This window comes from Typopeltis vanoorti, chromosome 7 (assembly GCF_054136105.1).
Source record: "Typopeltis vanoorti isolate ZY-2024b chromosome 7, IOZ_Tvanoo_1.0, whole genome shotgun sequence".
Classification (NCBI taxonomy): domain Eukaryota; kingdom Metazoa; phylum Arthropoda; class Arachnida; order Uropygi; family Thelyphonidae; genus Typopeltis; species Typopeltis vanoorti.
The window spans coordinates 66724121-66743593 of NC_143555.1; the positions used below are offsets into that span (position 1 = coordinate 66724121).

The window sequence follows — 19473 nt, forward strand, 5'->3', positions numbered from 1 at the left end:
AACTTTTGCGCTGGATGGTGATGTGAGGACACATGCAAATATCTGTCCGTGTGTGTTGGCTTTCTAAATATAGAGTCTTTTATTGATTCAGGCGTCTTGGTGAGTTTAAAATTTAGAAAGCCTTTCTATATTTAGAAAGCCAACACACACGGACAGATATTTGCATGTCGAGTCTTGTCAGCCCCGCAACCCCTCCAAGGAACCACATTTCAGCCGCTTGGGTTCGTGTCCGCATTCTTTCGGTCATTACCCAACTCATGACCATAGGTGAGGATGTGGACAGTATTGAAGACAGCCAGCTTTGCCTTCTGGTTTAACACCTGCTTCAATACTACCAAACGGCCAAGCTCCCACAATATTGAGCTTGCTAAGCCAATTCAAGTATCTAGCTCTACATCCCATTTTCCATCGTTCGTGAATATGTACTCAAGGTATTTAAACTTCTCCACCTGCCTCATTGGGACTCCACATGTAAGTGGAGTCCCAATGAGGGGACTTACATGTAGAGTGCACTGGGATGGTTGTCTTGAGACCACAAATGTTTCAGTTTTGGCCACACTGATCTTCATTCCGGCGTCTGCACAAACAGCTACAAAACCATCCAGGGTCTGCTGGAGGTCATCTGTGGAAGAGCTAAGCAGAACTAGGTCATCTGCAAAAAACAGACGTCCAATGCTACATCTTCCAATTCTGACACACTCACTGCCTCGGCTGTGCCTATCAATGCAGTCCATAAATGTTATGAAAAGGAGGGGTGACAGAACACACCCTTAGCAGAGGCAAACAGAGACTGTGAAAGGTTCAGACTTTGTGCTGTTTACCATGACACAAAACTCTGGCCATTCATACAGGGACTTGATGGTAGCTGGTAGTTGGCCATCCACTCAATACGTCTGTGCTATTTGCCAAAGCTTATCCCAAGGAACCCGGTCATATGTCTTCTCCAAGTCCACAAAACATGTGTAGACATTCTTGGCATATTCCCAAGATTTCTCAAAGACTTGCCTTAAAGTGAAGAGTTGGTCAGTTGTGCTTCTACCAGGACGAAAGTCACACTGTTCTTCCTGGAACTTTGACTCAACTATGCTCCTGCACCGTCTTTCCAAGCACCTAGCATACAGTTTCCCAGCAGGCTGAGAAGAGAGATGCCACATTGGTTACTGCAATCCTTCTGGTCTCCCTTCTTGAAGACTGATATTATTATGCCTGTTTGCCATGGGTTTGGTGCTCTCCCAGATATCCAAGCAGCCTGACACACTGGAGTCAGCCAGAGAATATCGTCTCGATTTAAGGCTTTTAGCATTTCGGGCCGAATTTCATCATCGCCAGCAGCCTTGCCCGATTTTAGCGATTTTATTGCTAAATAAACCTCTTCTGCTGTGAGACTAGTCATTGCCCCGATCTGCACCTCTCGGATGTTCACAACTGCTGGGCCACCCGGGTTAAGAAGGCTCTCAAAGTATTCCCTCCATTTGTGGAGGATATCCTTCTCGGTTGTTAAAAGTGCACCATCAGAGACCTTAATTGCCCTTGCTGTGCAAGATTTCCTCCCTCGAAGGCGGTGGATGGTCTGCCAGAATACTTTGTTTGCAGTTGCATAGGATGAGTCTAATATTTCTCCAAAGGATTCCCAAGCCTTCTCCTTTGCCGTCTTTACTGCCTCAGCAGCAGCTTTTCGTGCCTCGGCATACCGCAAACGCATCTCAGGTGACCTGACCCTAAGCCATGTTAGGTAGGACTCCTTTTTCGCTCGGAGAGTTTTTTGGACTTCTTGGGTCCACCAAGGTGTCCTCTTCTCACTGCCCGTTTCCACGCCGAGCTGCTTTCTGCCACAGCATGAGAGTGCGGAGGCAGTGACAGCTGTTCTGAAAGCTTCCACTCCTCCTCAACATCTGCAGTATGCTTGAGAATCTCATTGAACCTGGAGGAAATGCCATCTGCAAAATTCTTCCTCACAGCCTCATTTTCCAATGCCTCCCATTTCACGTGGTATAGCTGCTTAGGCCTAGCAGCGTTGATGGGAGCATCTGATTTCTGAAGCCGTAGAGTGCACACCACAAGGTGGTGGTCAGTTGACAGTTCCACCCCTCTTCTCACACGAACGTCCAACACTGAGGAAAATAGGTCTGCTGAGACTATAAAGAAGTCAATCAGAGACCTTTGTTCTAGTGTATCCCTGTACCAGGTATACCTTTGGACTTCTCGGTGCTGGAAGAAGGTATTCATTATGGACAAGCTGTTAGTACAGCAGAAGTCTATAATTTCAACCCATTCGCGTTAAGGTCAGGAGCGCCGTTCCTCCTAACCACACCCCTCCATGTCTGTTCATCCGTTCCGACATGTGCATTGAAGTTATCCATTAGCAGGACTGATTCCATGTCTGCCACCCTGTCAAACGCAGCATCCACTTCCTATAGGAAGGCAGAGTATTCTGAATCCAGATTAGGTGCATAGGCTTGCACCACAGCCAAATCATCTGAAGCCTTAACACACATACCCGTCCCCCCAATGGGATCCACTCAGCAACACAGTCTGACAGCCGGAGGCTTGTGAGTTTCCCCACACCCGCCTGAGCAGACTTTGTTGGGCTCACACCAGAGTAGTAGAGTTTCCTCCCCTTATCCAGGTCGACAGTTCCAGAGCCACTCCTCTTGGTCAAAGAAAGCCCGACTAAGTCTAGCCGGTACCGCTTGGCTTCCTCGACCAGTTTCAACTCCTTCCCTGTCAGTGAGATGTTCCAGTTGCCTAATGCCATAGTCTGTTGCCGTTGCCATTTCCGTCCTTTTGCAGAACCATTTCTTTGCGCTGCCCCTAAACACCTCCCCAAACGGGTAGCGGGCCCATTGATGGGGTTTCCTCTAGCAGAGTGCTGAGGAGTGGTGTCTAATAATAATAATAATGTGGATAATAATAATTTTTGTAATAAATGTTTTAAGAGTGAATGCGAAGAGCAAATTATGTGATAATAGAGTAGAACAGAGAGTATTGTTAGAAGAACAGAAAATATAAATATCAATGATAATACTTAACGTGCGGTTATGGAAGCTCATTAGAACGTAGACAACCTCAATAAAGAAATGTAGTCCTTCACAGAATAGCGCCTAATTGAAAGGCTGCAGAAAAAGCACGAGGTCAATCGAATTGAGAACAACAACAACAACGAAAAAAAAAAAAAAAAAAAACGGATCCGAAGTCAAAAAGTAAATTGTAAGAATAAACGAGAGAAAGAGCGTAAGCAATTCATTTTTACGGCGATTCTATGATGAGGGGAATAGTTCACGAAAGCGCTCCAAAATGTTTTCTCCCTGGTGCGAAAATTAATAACATTAGTATTACTGTTAGAAGGCACAAAGTAGGGTGAGAGAATTGATTGTTTTGGCTGCAATGATTGATAGGCGAGATGCATTGTATGAGAGTGAATGTGAAAGGGTTATTGCAAGAAGAGAAATGACAGCTAATGGATGAATGCACAGGTTGTGCTGAATTCAAGGACAGGGTGGGATACTGCTGATGAATTGTAGACAACAAACGTAAGATGGTAGTTCTTTTGAATCAATGTGGTATGAAATTGAGACCAATAGGACAAAACATTAAATTAGTTGCTGCTATAGACCAGCGGATGCCAGGAGTGGTGTAGATGTGCATCAGAAGATTGGTACCAAGTCGAGTAAGGCTGGCATAGTTAGCTGAGCAGTTAGCACATCTCCAGCCAAAAGGCTGCGGGTTTGAATCCCTTCGTGGGCATAGATGTTTGTGATTGTCTATGGAAATTTTAGTGGTAGTGGCGGTGGTTGGCGGTAGATGGCGTTCGTATAGTTGGGTTAGTTGTAGTTGGTGGATTAAGTGGTGGAGACGGAGACATGTAAAGTAGGTGTCCTCCCTACATGAGTCTTTGGATTCCCTGGAGGTGTCACGTAGTAATAAGAATTATTATTATCATTGGAGACTAACTTCAGAGACGTAGATTGGAAGGAGGAAAGGTTACATGGCAGGAAGGAAATGGAATTTTTACACTTACTGAAAGATAATTACTTGAACCAGAATGTGATGGAGGGGACTCGGAGTTCGAGAATGTTAGATCTTGTTATAAGATCAGAAAGATCTGTTCATAATTGAGGTGGCTGCATTGCCTCCAATTCGTTAAAGTGATCATGTGGGCTTGAATTGGGTGTTAGGAATGCATGTGGAAATTCTAGTTAAGAAAGGGTATATGCGGAACTACAATGTAGGAGATTATGATATCCTTAGGAAGAAGCTTGAAGCAGTGCCATGGCATAAATATCTGCAAGGGAGGGATTTTCACAGTGCATGGGAGACAGTTAAGGGGTATCTAGAGGAATCAATACCACACACTGTATACCTAAGTTCATTAGTGTAAATCTGGTACAAGTTAGATGGATGAGTAATATCACTCTTAATTGATCTCATAATATCAAGATATCAAGTAGTCGAAATGACTATGGAATAATAACTTTAATGTGTGTGTGTGTGTGTGTGTAAAATATTGAAATTTATATTGGCCTTGCTTTTTTAATATTATTGATTTTGAAGTATTGAAGGTTTTCCTTAATGCCGGTGTCTTAAGCATAATCCGATTTCGTTTTCCGTTTGTGTGGTTATATGATATCACGTTATCTGAAAACCTACAATTGACACTTGAGTATTCTTGGCTTCTGTGGTTATTATCTATTTAGAATCGAATATTTGGAAGTATCTTAAGTTTCTGCTGTGAGTTAATTGTAATTTGAATATCTTTCGCGATTCTTTCTGTAGATTCTGATTTTAATATAATATAAGAAATTTAAATAACTGAGATGATTCATTCTAAAAAGATGAGTTTTATGCGTACTTTCACTTTATGATATGTTATATATTATAATATAATATATAACATATATTATATTATATTGATAAACTAACGATGTTACTCAGTTTATATGTTAAAAATATCTAGGTCGATTTATGATAATGAAGTTGATTGCAAGATTTAAAACTCTTTTCTCAGTTAGATGATTGTCTTGAGCTTGTATATAAAACAAGGCCCGAGGCGGCAATACTATCATAACATCATTATGATAACTACTAAATATATTGCTCATATTTAAAATATGTATTATTTATGGGCACATCGCCTTAAGAAACAATTTCGGCTTTGCTTATGAAAAAGTGACATTTATTACTGAAACCGAAAAATCGACACATTCTGTATGTATATATATATTGCAAAATGAGCAGTAAATTGCATAAAAATAATGCCAATAAAGCTTACGACTGTGACTGGATTGATTATGAAAAACCAAATTATGGGTATAGTTCAGCTTACTCAGAAGGGAGGAGTAAGCGAATCGGTTCAGTGGGGTCTGTTACTTTACTGAAAAAACAGTACCACAAAATGAAGAATATAATACCTGACAATAAATAAATAAATGAAATTGTTTTTATCCCAGCGTTTACCAACCATAAACAAACAAATGAAAAAAAAAAAGAGAATTTTCATGTACACTTACTTCATATTTTGTTAATCGCATTTATATTATATTGGCAGATATATATGCTACTGATTCGCTATATGTTTAAAATATCTGAATTCATTTTACTGTAATGAAGTTTGTTGACAAACTGCCAGTTATGACAGTGCATTGGCACACTTTTATGACATCCTTACACTTCTGTTTACTAGAGTAAAATAATTTTGAAAATAGAATATAATTTCTTGTCTGTACTTCTATCCAGTGGATAAAACTTGCTTCAGAAAATTAAATATCTTTATTTTAAAATTTTTTATCCCTATCACATATGACGCTTCAAGGCCTTTAGCAAATAAATGCCTTATGTGGGCTGATATTGGAACAATATGATCAGTTTCTGTTCTGCTTGAAAAGCTGGAAGTTGTAGTCTTTGGAGAATACTTTGCATGAATGGTTGCTCAACTGAATTGAAATATGACTTGCTACCCAAAAGTTTGGGGAATTTGACCATTAAAAAAAAAAAAAAAAAAAAATATTCACTAATATAACTCTTAGTTTCAACCGTCTCCTTCAAAGTGTACGTGCCCAAGTCTCCTTGGTCATGTACACAGTGATCATAGGTGTTTTTCATGATTCCATGCAACCCTGGATGTCCTTAGGTATGACTGTTGAACATCTTCTCTGATTCTGCCTGGATCTCCCTTTCAATTGAAATAGGAAAAAGTTGCATGGGAAGGTCAGGCAATGAGGGATGGGGAATTACTGTCTCTTTTCGGAAAGCAGGACCTGTCAAATGAGTGATGTATGGAACAACCCTAGTTGTTCATTTGCATTGATGTTTGTACTGAATGTTCTCCCTTAACCACTTCAAAACATCACAGTAAAACTTGCCATTGACAGTTTGACCAAGGGGGAGGAATTTCTTGTGAATAGTGCCTTGGATGTTAAACAAAAAAAAAAAAAGTGATATTGACTTGACATTGCTGCAAACTTGACGCACTTTTTTTTTTTTTCTGGTCTGAGTGAATTTGGTGACACTTCCTTATGCATTGTGTGGGTTTCTGTAGCAGCTTTTTTTTTTTTTTTTTTTTTTTTTTTTTTTTTTTTTTTTTTTGAAGCAAAATTTCTTTGCTCCTTAAAATCTGCCATTTCATGTCGGAAAAGAAAATCACCAAAGCACTAAAACACGACATTACAAAAATGCATGTAACCCAAGATTGCAGCCTCTCAGCTTGTTGGCTATTGACATACTGATTCACTTTGCCCCTTATAGCAGCAGAAAGTTATGCAACTAGTTCTGTACTATTCAAATCCTCTAAACTTTTGGGTAGATGGAATAGATGGAATAAAAGATAATGGGATATAGTAGATTTGGTGTGTCAGCAATTCATCAACTGTAAAAGGATGTTGGAAAGCTGTTACTTGTGTTGCTATAGATTTAATAGAGAGGAGGGGAATATTGGTTGCTTCTCCTGAATGATGCTCATGGAAATATCTATAGAAAAGACAATACAGAAACTAATCCTTAATGAGACAGTGGTTGAAGAGAGAGAGTAAAGAAAAAAGGGTATATTCATCCATCAATCATCCATTCTGCTCTCTTTGAAGGGTATATTCTTATCCAACCAGAATTCTCTTTTTTCACCACTTCTGAGTTGCTGACTGGCTTGGAGCTTCCTTTATGCAGTGGGACTATTTTCCCCTCCTTCATTCCATTGCCACTTTCCCAGTACTGCAGCTTAAATTAAACAGCTTGGTCAGTAGAGCTGATGATTCCCTTGCACATTCTCATAATACACAAGAATGTGCAAGGAAATTAATGTGCATAATACATGGGCCAATAGGCCATCTAATCCCAGGAATACCCTCATATTGAGATTCTGCAATATTTTAAGCATCTCCATTTCTTCAACCTCTGTTCTTCTATCTGTCAGTGTTACATCTGGCATTGCAATATCAACACCTAGATGATACACCCTGCAAAATGCTCACCCAGTAATTGAGTTATTTTGTTTGGTTCTGTTACTTCACCACCATCAGTACTTTTTTTAAAGTCATTCCTCGTGTTACTTGCCACATAGCAAAAGAACTCTTTAGAATTATTTTGGCTTCATCAACTAGCTTTCTCTCATAATTAGCTTTGGCCTTCCTTGCCATACTGGTCATCCTTCTTGCGTGCACCTTATACTGCTCATAGGCATGCAGATCACCTTTTCTTTATAATCTCCCCACAACTTTGTCTTTGTTTGCAACTCCTGCTTAAAGAAGCTATTTATCCTTCTGACTCTAGGTATACATGCTGATACTGCTTTCTTCAAACACCCCTTGATCATTAGTATACATGAACTGCAATAATGCCTCCCTTACACCTCGTATTACTTAGCCCAGTAAAGTTAAGAACTTGGGGTGCTACATTATGCATCATGTGATTACTCTCCCATGCACCACCAACATCTCTTCCCTCCAAATTCTTATGCCATTGCTCTGTTGAAAGCTGACTCCTCAGCTTGTCATAATTACCTGCTTTGTAATTCCATGTATATCCCTTCTTAACAGAAAATTCTGCATGTCTGCCAATCTCCTGGGTCAAGACTACATGATCACTTTCTCCAAGCAGAGGCAGCATAGCTAGATTAGGTTAGTGTTAAGTTCTCTGATGTGGTGATCAAATCCAGTGCTCTTGAATCTTGATAATTACATGTTGTCTCAGGTAATTATCTCTCTCTCAGCAGCTGCATAAATTCTATTTCCTTCCCTTCCTGTGACCATTCCTCCCAATCTATGTCTTCATATCAAAATTCCCATAACAATTACTTGACCTCTAGTCGTCTTGCTAATTGCACATTATCTCAGCACTCTCCTACTTGCTAATCTCTAGGTTCCCTGGACCCGCACTCGCCAGCATCCACCATAATAATTCTAGTTGTTCTGACTTTGTACTTCCAAACTCTCACTGAACAACACCTTCTCAAGACTCATGACATCAGATCCATTTAGATGCAAAGCCATCAGCCTTGTATAAATCCTTCCATCAAACTCATTCCACAAATCCACAAACTTCACACCATTCCTCCTCCACAATCTGTGCACTGACTTATCACATTATCTCAGCACTCTCCTACTTGCTAATCTCTAGGTTCCCTGGACCCACACTCGCCAGCATCCACCGTAATAATTCTAGTTGTTCTGACTTTGTACTTCCAAACTCTCACTGAACAACACCGTCTCAAGACTCATGACCCACACTCGCCAGCATCCACCGTAATAATTCTAGTTGTTCTGACTTTGTACTTCCAAACTCTCACTGAACAACACCTTCTCAAGACTCATGACATCAGATCCATTTATATGCAAGCCATCAGCCTTGTATAAATCCTTCCATCAAACTCATTCCACAAATCCACAAACTTCACACCATTCCTCCTCCACAATCTGTGCACTGACTCATTTATGGTCATAGCTCTCTGTCTCAGCTTGCTTCTGTTATTCTATGACAACAGACTCACAACTTTCACTTTCTCACTCTTTGTTTTTGGATGCACTTTCTTTCTTTCATGCCTTCTCACATACCACACTTGCCACCTGTTAATCATTTGTACTAGCCAAAATAAACATTTTCTTCTTCAGCTTCAGTCCTGCTCAGGTAAGGTTTTTGCAATGGATCAACCTCCTCCACTCAGTTCTGTCCACGGCCATTTTCTCCTCTAGTCCAAGGTATTGGAGCCCCCCCCCCCCTCAAGCTGTTTGGGTGGTTTGGTTTTTTAAAATTTTTTAAATTTTGTTTATAATGACAGTAACCCAAGTATCTTTCCAGATACTTGGGTTACTGTCATTATAAACAAAACATAAATTAAGCCAAAATAAACATCGTTTTTCACCTTAACTCTCTACATCCTTATAGCATTACTATCATCCTTAATCTTAGCTCCAGGGCAAACCCGATTTCATCACACTCTCCTCAATGACTCCTTATATCAATGAATCATCATGCAAAATCTGATCCTTATTTTCATGCTCTGCATTCTATGTTTTCTCCTTTCTTTTGCTTCTATGTCATACCATCTGCCAGGCATTTCTCCAACCACTCAATCTCACGTTTTGTTCTATGAAGAGCTCCAAGTAAATGCACTATGTTTTCTATTAACATCTCATCATCCACTGTAACCTAGGGGAAACAGGTGAACCATCCCAATTAGGAAGGACAAACACAAACGACACATTAAATACCTCCATTTTGGAAAAACTGGCCTTTCTGACCAAGCACTCCAAACATACAGAATTGATTGGAAAGGTACCAAGTCCCTACCGCACCAAAACCTGGTTCGAGAAGAAATTTAAAGAAGCATGTGAAATGCTCAAACATAATTCAAATCTGAACAAAAAAAAAAATCCTAATACAATTAGACTTGGTTGGTGAAATGTGTTTTTTTTTTTCTTCTCCTTAACATTCAATAGCAACTTGAACTGTACAAGTCTGGAAGAAAATTCATAGTATAACAATCTGAACTGTACAAATCCAAAAGAATCTTAGTACAGGAGGACTTTAGCAGAGTATATTGTAGTTTTTTATTTATTAATTATTTATTTTATTATTTTTATTTATTTAATTTTTATTTTATTACTAGAGGTCAGGCCAAGAAAAAGATTAATTAACAGCTTAGATTTAATTTACCTTTATAGAGTGCAAGAGCATGTAGCTTGTTTCCTATACACATCATATTTCTGATGATGACCTCAATACAGGGGTCGAAACATCGTATTATTTTATTAATAATAAGTAAAATAATCATTTCAACACGTGTGTTTTGTGTCCCTAAATTCGTAAATATGAATATATAAAAAATTTTTTTTTCCGCTTTGCTGTAATGTAACTCAAAAACGGGTAGCTTGCACTTAGAAATCTATGCTGTTCTCCATAATTTCTTTCCCCACCTTCTTTTCAAGTGTTACTATTAAAGGTGATAAAACTCATCTAAGATCTAGCAGTAGTGTTTCTTGCTTTGTGCACTGAGATGCTTGGCCATGTATATTATAAGACCTTTACCAACTTTTATGGCTGCATCATATTTTCTTTCCTTCATCCATTTTCCCTCAGGCTATTGTTATATGTACAAATTCACAGTATGAAATACTTTGTTGGCTGTTGTTATAGACCAGGAAATGTGGATGGTAGTGACTGTGAAATGTATAATCAAATTAGCCAAGCAAATAAGAAAAGAGTGATCATAATGGGCGATTTTAATTATGGCAATATAGACTGGAATGATGAGATAGCAACTGGAAGTAAAGAAAATTTATCCCTCAAAAACTCAAGTTTTTGAGGGATAAATACCTCAGACAGTATCTAGCAGAGGGCACATGAGGATTGGGGGTCTTTGATATGGTCATCTCATCAGAGGATCTAATTATAAATGAAGTGTCAAATCACCCACCAATTGGTGAGAGTGATCATGAGATGATTACCTGGGTGGTTGCCAGCAGTGTGAGGACCTCTGTAAGAAAAGGGTATATGTGGAACTACAAGGTGGGGGGGAGTGATTATGAAGAGCTCAGGAGACAGCTTGCAGGTGTAGCATGGAATGAGGAGTTAGCTGGAAAAGAGATCAGTAGCTTGGGGGATTTTCAAAACTATATAGTAGATGCAATGTCTAAATGTATTCCAAGGGTGAAAAGGTTAAATAAGGTAGGTGTGAAATGGATGAATAAAGAGATTAAGCATGCGATATAGAGAAAAAGGGCATTATGGAGGAAGCATAAGAGAAGTGGAAGTAACCAATTTCATGAGGTCTACAGAGACCAGGCAGTCTGAGAGTGTGGTGTCTGCAGAGTATTTGAGTGTGTTTAAAGCACAGTATGATGAGCTATGTGTGTGTGTGTGTGTGTGTGTGTGTGTGTGATAAAAGGACCCACTAGATTGGTCTTTGACTCTATGGGGGTCTTGGATAATAATAATTTTGGTTGCCTGCCACTGGATCTTTTTTTGACTGTCTTCCCATCTTCATGAAACCCAGATGACCATATCTAAGTGTGGTAGTCCAGATGTGGTCTTAATGCTTTATAAAGTACAAGTCTATCTTCCTCATTCCTGCAAAGTGTTCTTCAATATTGCAGTTATTTCTGTGATAACTTAACCACCTTATCAGTGTAGCCACTTAGCTGTAATTTTGTCTACCCTTGAAATCTCTTCTTGAGTAGATTCTTGAGTACATATAGTGTATTCCTATTAGTATAATACTCTGCATGCTTCGACCTCAGAATGCATAATCTTACACCTGGCAGCATTGATGAAATTCATTGTCTGTTCAAATCATCTTGCAGGTATTTTGTATCAGCTTATCATTCTAACCCTGGCATCATCAGCGCATAACTGGGTGTTACTCCCTGGTCCATTCTCAATATCTGTATCAAGTTAAATGCATGTCTGAGTGTAGATCTGTAGTTCTCCACTGGTCCTGGGTCTAATCACCCTTCTTCTTTAGACTTATTAAGTCCTTACATCACTTCCTGATACCGCCTATCCATGTCACAAGCTTATTTTTGAATACACACAGAAAGTTGCTGTTCTCATAGGTGAATTTGCAAGTTGAGAAGTATTAGTTTAGCTATTCTCCTTATCTGACTCTGCTGTCAGCCTGTTTTAATGAAGACCTTCCTTTAACAAAGCTGTGCTGTCTGCTTTAATGACTGTTCCCATAATATTGATTGATTCAGATTTGTGATTGGTTGTATCAGTTCTAGTTCCACCCATATATACTTGAATTATTTTTGCCTTTCTCCCACTTATTAGGAATTGGACACATGCCTGAGAATCAAGTTGAACAACTAGGTGAGGGATATTGCTAATTCACTTGCACATTCCTTTCCTTCAGCACCTGTGCTGATATTCTGTCATCCATTCTGCATATTATGAGAAGAATCTGACCCACTTCCTGACTCCCCCCCCTCCCATTCCTTTATCATTAAAAATAATAATAAATATGCCAGGCAAGGATAAGGAGTTTGTTATCTGTATGGAGTTGTGATTGGGCTGCTTCACATATATAAATTCAGCTATCTGGGGAGGAAAAGGTTTGGAGGCAAAATTGTATCAGAACTATCAGGATTAGAATATAAATTATAGTTTGCCAAATAGGTAAGGGGAAGTTTTTTGTTTTTTTTTCTTAACAGACATAAGTTGGTGTGGAACCTTTTGGGATAGTTAAATTTTTCAGAATATGACAGGTAAGAATGTCATTAACAAGGCTGTTGAGATGCAGGTATTTCTTATTTGTTGGTTGGAATCTGCTGCCAGAGAGAAAGACGGCAGGTGGGGATAGAGAGAGAGAGAAGAGTGCTGAGATGACACTTGAATTTAAGTTATGATATAGGGTGGATCATGACTATTATAGAAGGAAATTTTTTTTTTTAGAAAATTTGTTTTACTGATATAATTTTGTTCAATTTTTCAATAACATTTCAGATTTTTATTTAAAGAGAATGTTTTACAACTAAAGAACATATAAAAGGAAAAATAAAAAGCAATTTTATGAGTTGTTAAAATTTGAAAATTACTTCAAACCTACTAGTTTCATGTACACACTTTGTAGGTGCATGAAACTAGTAATGTGTAATTTTCAAATTTTAACAACTAATGAACTTCCTTATTATTACTGCACATTTGAGTGTTTTTTTTTTTTTTCTATTTAACTGACTCTTTAACAATTTAATTTTTTTTCTATAATATACTGAAAATATCACTCGTATCCTTAATGGAAAATCTATAGAACAAGTAAAGCATTTCAGCTATTTTAAGGCATAATGTTAATGAAGGTGACTAATTTTAACTTGTAGATCTGAGAGCTGAGTTAGAATTAAAACACTTGATCAAATACTAGAGATCACAAATACAAGTGTATTGAGAAAAATTAGAATATACAGATGTTTGTGCCTGTGGTCCCAAAAATGGTTCTCTTAAGGAAAGAGGAATTTTTAAAATTAGTAATAAAAAAAGGGAAAGTTGGTTCTAATTGCTGATCCAAACAGAGTAAGAAATGAATACCAAACATATAAAATGTTTTGGGAAATTTGAAGGAAAGAAACAAAGCTAATAGTATGGTAAATACTTGTTAAATTTCTATTTAGGACATGGAGAGCCATTACTAATACTATGTTTCAACATAAAAGATCTGCATAAATTCACATGGAAAGAACACAAGATATGAGAAAAGTCTTATTGATTATCATAGTTGTAGAAAGTTTTTCACTTAGTTAGAAATTGTATTTTACTTGATAAAAAAGAATATTCTTGTTTTAATCTTTTACCCAAGTGGAAGCAAAGTTTGCACATGAAGCAATTTCATGACTTGTATATAGAGGTTGTTGACTTTGTATCGGTTGCTTCAGAATCCCTTGATGTCCCACTAACAGACTTCAGATCTATATATTGCTACACATTCTGGGAAGGATCACCACCCACAACAGCTTCAACCTTTTTTGAGGCTAGGAATATAAAATCAATGCAGAAGTCATATATTTTTTATTATACAAGTAGTAAAATGGCGTATCGCTCTATTATTAAAATACTCTGGATCAGAGAGAGTTGCACAAAGTATATTATACTTGATGAGAAATTATATTCTTGTTTTACTCATTTACTCATGAACAAAGTTTGCATGTGAAATATTTGCATTACTAGTATACTTGAATATGGAGACTGTGACTTCATATTAGTTACATCAGCATCACATCATGCAAAACACACTTCCATTTTTGTATGTATATCACTATGCATTATGGGAAGGGTCACTGCTCAGACTTGTTTTGATTTTTTTTTTTGTTTCATTATTGGGGCTATCCTCAGGATGAAATTAAGATTAAATCAGTGCAGAAGCCATACTTTCTATATACACTGATATGGGGCAGGTGATATGAAGTCAACAGCCTCTATATACAAATAGATTAGTCATGAAGATACTTTATGCAAAAACTTTGTTTACTTATGCTGTAAAGAATTAAAACAAGTATAGAATTTCTCATAGAGTATATCTTAATGACTATGTTATTGATGATAGTGATATCTTCACATTGATTCAGGATACAAGTATATATTGGTGTTTTTTAAATAGCAAGTAACTTTCTATATGAACTGTAGATTCAAATATTGTTATTGCATGGCATCTTCATCGAGTATAGACATTGTAAGAAGTCCTGTTATGTTGTTGAACAGTATACAGTCCACCATCTTCCCACACTGTCACTAATGTGCAATGCAATTTATAGCTGTTAATTGCATTTATTTGTTGTTTGATTTGTTTGCCTGTTTTACAGGAGGCAAACCCACATTTCTAAGATGGGGGGGGCTGCTAAATATACAGTATTACTGGAGAAAAAAATGAAAGTTTGAATAAGAACCAAAACTTTTTCTGTATCAACATCTGAAGAAAACATTAATTCTAAAAAAAAGAGGATTTCAGCGAAGTTGCCTGCATAGATGAAAAAGCTAAATTTCATGGTGGACTCAAGAAGTAAAAGAGGCAATCCTGAAAAAAAAGAAAGTCATTCCAAAAATTTCTGGAAAGTAATTTTGCATGCATGTTCTGAAAGAATATAGAGAGGAAATATAAGAATGCTATGTATAAAACTAGCTAAAAAAGTCATGAGAAAACTTTAAGAAGAATGAAGACAATACTATATAAATAACAAAAGTGGCAAAATGTTCTGAAACCTATTGAAAACTTTCAAAACTGAGGAAAGTACACTTAAAAAAGTCAGATGATAAGGGTAACACAAAAACTGATAAAGATCAGTCTTAATGTCTGGAGTAATTTCTTTGCAAGGTTGTAAAATGAGATACAGTGACAGAACAGCAATAGAAAATATTCAAGAGAAATGCAATCAGGAGTACATATCAGTAATTTGTTTCTATTAGTAGTAGAAGAAGCCATTAGAAACCATAAATGTGGCTTGAATAGATGATAATCAAAACAATTAGGAAACCAGAAAGGCTGCTGAAATAGTAATATTCAACAAGAAATGCTCAAATATGGAAGTATAAAAGTTTTATGCAGCTACACTTCATAATTCACACTTACTTAGATGTTCTAGGTAAAATCAAATTCCAATAGATTCAGTCGAGTTGTCATAATATCTGTCTCTAAAATGGAAAATAAAACAATGTTATGATTTTAATTGTGATTCTGCCTATATCTTCCCCACTGCTGGGTAAAGGCCTCTGCCATTGTGGGAGGTATGGGTCTACTTCTCCCATTGTGACCAACTTTGGAGAGTGTTTATATATGTGAAGGTGAAAAACAATCAAACATCCATGTCCACAGCCTTTTGGCTGGAGAGCAGATATGCTAACCACTCAGCAACTGGGCCAGCAAAACAATGTTATAATTATAGGCAATTTCCTTACAGAGTGTTCCAGGTAAGATTGATGTAAACATAATGAGAAAAGCCTAAGAAAATATCTGGAAGAGAAACTTGGAGAAGAACAAGTTGGGTTCAGTTGACATATGTTGCTGAGATAAAATTTTCACTTTATGACAGAAATCATGTAAATACAAATGGATTTAAATTTTGTAGATCTGGAAAAAAGCACATATTAAGGTTCCAAGAGAGAAACTTTTCTGAATGCAATGATTATATGAGATAAATGGGACATTATGCAGAGTAACATGTAGTCTATACTTGTAACTTGATTGGAATTGAAGGTTATATTGTTGTATAGGAAGCTTATGTAAAAACCAGGTGTAAGACCAGGGTGCATACTATCTTAACTGGTATTTACCTTCTTTATAGATCAACATTATAAAGGAAAGTAACATTAAACCTGAATTCACAGTGGCAGATATTAAACTCAACTCTTTACTTTGTGTAGATGTTATTTTCCAAAATAATCTTTGAGGATCCTATGCCAAAAGTGAATAACTGGTATGACGTATTTAGTATGAAAATTAGCAATAAAAAGACAAAAAATATGAAAATAGACGAGAGCATTTCTATTTTAATCTGAACTTTTCAATGTTAGATCCTATAGAATGAAATATTTCTGCTATTCGGGTATTACATCTTTAGAGAAAATGGCAAATTAATTATGGAAATAGATAATAAGAACACCAGAACACTGACTTAGTAGTTTACAAGACAGTTTTAAAACCCATTTTAACTTATGGACCTATGAGAAAAATTAGGAGAATGAGAAAATGACTTCACTAGCAGAATCATGCAAGAATGAGAGTATTAAAAGGAACTTGATGTTGTTAGCATTCAAGAATGTGAGCAAAGCTAGTTGAAGGTGGAATGGTCACAGAAACAGAATGAAAGCTGAGCAAAGCAATGCATTCATGGCAAGATAAAATACCTGGAACAAGACCAGTGTCTAGGCGGGTCGATGCTCTTAGAATACCTGGATGTAAGATGTGACCAATAACAGATTAATTTGGAAGAAAGTTGTTGATATAAATCTGGTAATAATATAAACTTGATTATGCAGTACTATCATAGTCTGCATAATCAAGTTTTCTCTTAGCCTCTAATCTCTTGTTTGCATAAATCTTACCTGGTCTTACTTGGAATGCTCAGTAGGAAAATATCTACATAATTTTCATATTCTGTTTTATTTCAGTTTAATAGATGTGATACTAGTCAGAAATTTAACTTTCTGATTAGGCCTTCGATTGTAATGCAGCTTAACTACTGTAAAACTTTTATACCGCCATATTATTATTATTATTTATTATTAATTATATCATGACACTTCCACATTTCAGCTTATACCTCCATATTTCAGCATTCTGGTTGAATATATCTATTCTACTGACCTTGCCATGTTTAAAATCTGATAGTTTTCTACCTCCAGAACTGAGACCATATTACTCCATGGACATTTTCTAACTACTATCCTATTGCTACTTATCTCATTTAATGATTTTTCAGACATCCAGAATATCTGTATCATCAATTTTTATGTAATATCTATCATCTCAGATTCCTTTTACCAATGCTCTTTCATGTCTAAGCTTTTCCAGTATCCTCCAGAACATTTTTCACCTTTGCAGCATTTTTCTTCTATATTGTTCCCAAAATTTTCTCATGACTTTTGCTTGGCTACTCTTATATTGCACTTAGCTTTTTAATTTTTTCTATGTTCTCAAATACATACATGCTGACCTGCTTATTATTGCACAAGTGCCACCATAGAGTCTGAAAACTTCACGGGAGGCATTCACAACTGACAAAGCATTTTCACAACACTTTGGCAACTCATTCCACCCATTCACCACTCTCTAAGCAAAAAATGTAGTCCTTACACTCTTGCATCCAAAGATGAATAATCAGAATGGTGGCAGATTTATGGAAATACTCCCCCCCCCTGTGAGGATAGATTAAAAGCTCTTGCAGATTGCAAAATTGAGTTATCGGTAGAAGTGAGGGGATATGGTAGAAACATAAGTGCTAGAGAAATTTTATAGGATTGACACAGAAGAAATTTTCCAGTGCATAACAACAAAAGAAAACAAGGAATCACCCATTGAAATTGTAGAAGAATATTGTTAACAAGGGTGGGGAAACTAGATTTTTTTGCTTAGAGAATGGTGAATGAATAAGTAGCATGGATTGTCAGTCATTCATGGGTTCTTACAGTGAATGAGTTATGGTGTGAATAATGATTACTGCCTAAAGATCACCAGAATATGGATAGCCCATATTCTGGTGATCTTTAATCTGATCCTTAATAGTGCAGTTCATCCCAACAAAAGATGGACTGAAAAAGTTCATTGAGCTGTAATGAAAACTCCAAGCTAACATCAGTTCTTAGTCCTTTTAAGTAACAGATGAAATCCAGGAAAACTGGTTTAGAATCAGATTTTAAAATAAATGAGGACTTTAGGTCATCAGCAATTTTCAACTCTAGGATTGCCACATATAAGGAATTCTTTTGCATCTCCCTTCTCCGTTTCGAAACGTACTATACATATATCTTCACTAAATTACAAACTTTTCTTTAATACAGTGGTATCCATAAAGACACGCTACTGCCAATACCGATCACTTCAATTCCCTGTGCCTAGTTAAGGGAGATATGTGCCTGGCTACTTGGATTTAGCCTGTTTAATAGCTTTCTTCCACAAATAGAGCTTTGACAAACCTGGAGAGAATTGTCACCATAAATGCATGGGCCAGTATGCTTAATTGTACTTCTGGATGGTAGATTATGACTATCATCCTCTAGTAAAATATGACTTCTGTAGTTGGCTGTTGGCATCTTTGGTCTGAAGAGCAGAATCTCTGGTTCTCTTTCCCTTCCTTCCTCCCAACATGGCAGTGTGAGTGACACTCTTCAAAGGGCATACCAGTGCCACTCATGCTCAAGGGGACCCAGTCTTCCCTTATTTGAGGGTACAACAGCCTTATCTTCTGACCAGCTAACAGATAATCTAGTTGCCACTTACATTCCAGATTGAATCTGGATGGCGTATAGATATCCATTTCACCAAAATGCATGCCCTTAATATAAGTGATATTCACTGCTACTTGCACGCATTTTAAATGCAGTCTGCTTTTTTCTAACCAAATTTCAGTTGGCAGGTACAGCAATGCTTTCCATTTCAGCTATTCAAAACCACACACTTGTGCATTCATCTAAGGAAGACTTGTAATGAGGTAAATGCGTGCATGCACGTGTGTGTAATTTAATGTCCTCAACTCATGATAGTTTCCCCTTTTCCAATTCTGAATGAAATACCAAGGTATTTGTTGTTAGCAGTGATATAGCACATTGTCCACCTTGTCACCTATTCAATACCAGATAATTCTCCCAGTATCTTTGAACATTTCCTGTCTATTTCTTCTTCCAAATATTATTACATTTTTTTTTCTATAGAACTTCTTTCTCTCACAGCTATTAGCATTCTTATATCCTTTCAAAGAGGTTATCCCATGGGATAATCTCAATATTTTCTGTTCCTCCTTCCAATGATCTGATTCAGACACCTACTTTGAGCTCAAATAGTACTTCCTG

At 37.1% G+C, this 19473-nt stretch overlaps 1 protein-coding gene across 2 annotated transcripts in view; it reads left to right on the forward strand.

Moving 5' to 3' along the window:
* Positions 1-4674: 4674 nt before the first annotated feature.
* The window catches only part of LOC150104741 (short coiled-coil protein homolog), a 95469-nt gene continuing 80670 nt past the window's right edge, over positions 4675-19473 (forward strand). For both annotated transcript variants that reach the window (XM_090395922.1, XM_090395921.1), the window contains exon 1: positions 4675-4728. The gene's annotated coding sequence lies outside the window, so the exon portion shown is untranslated. The remainder of the gene's footprint in view (positions 4729-19473) is intronic.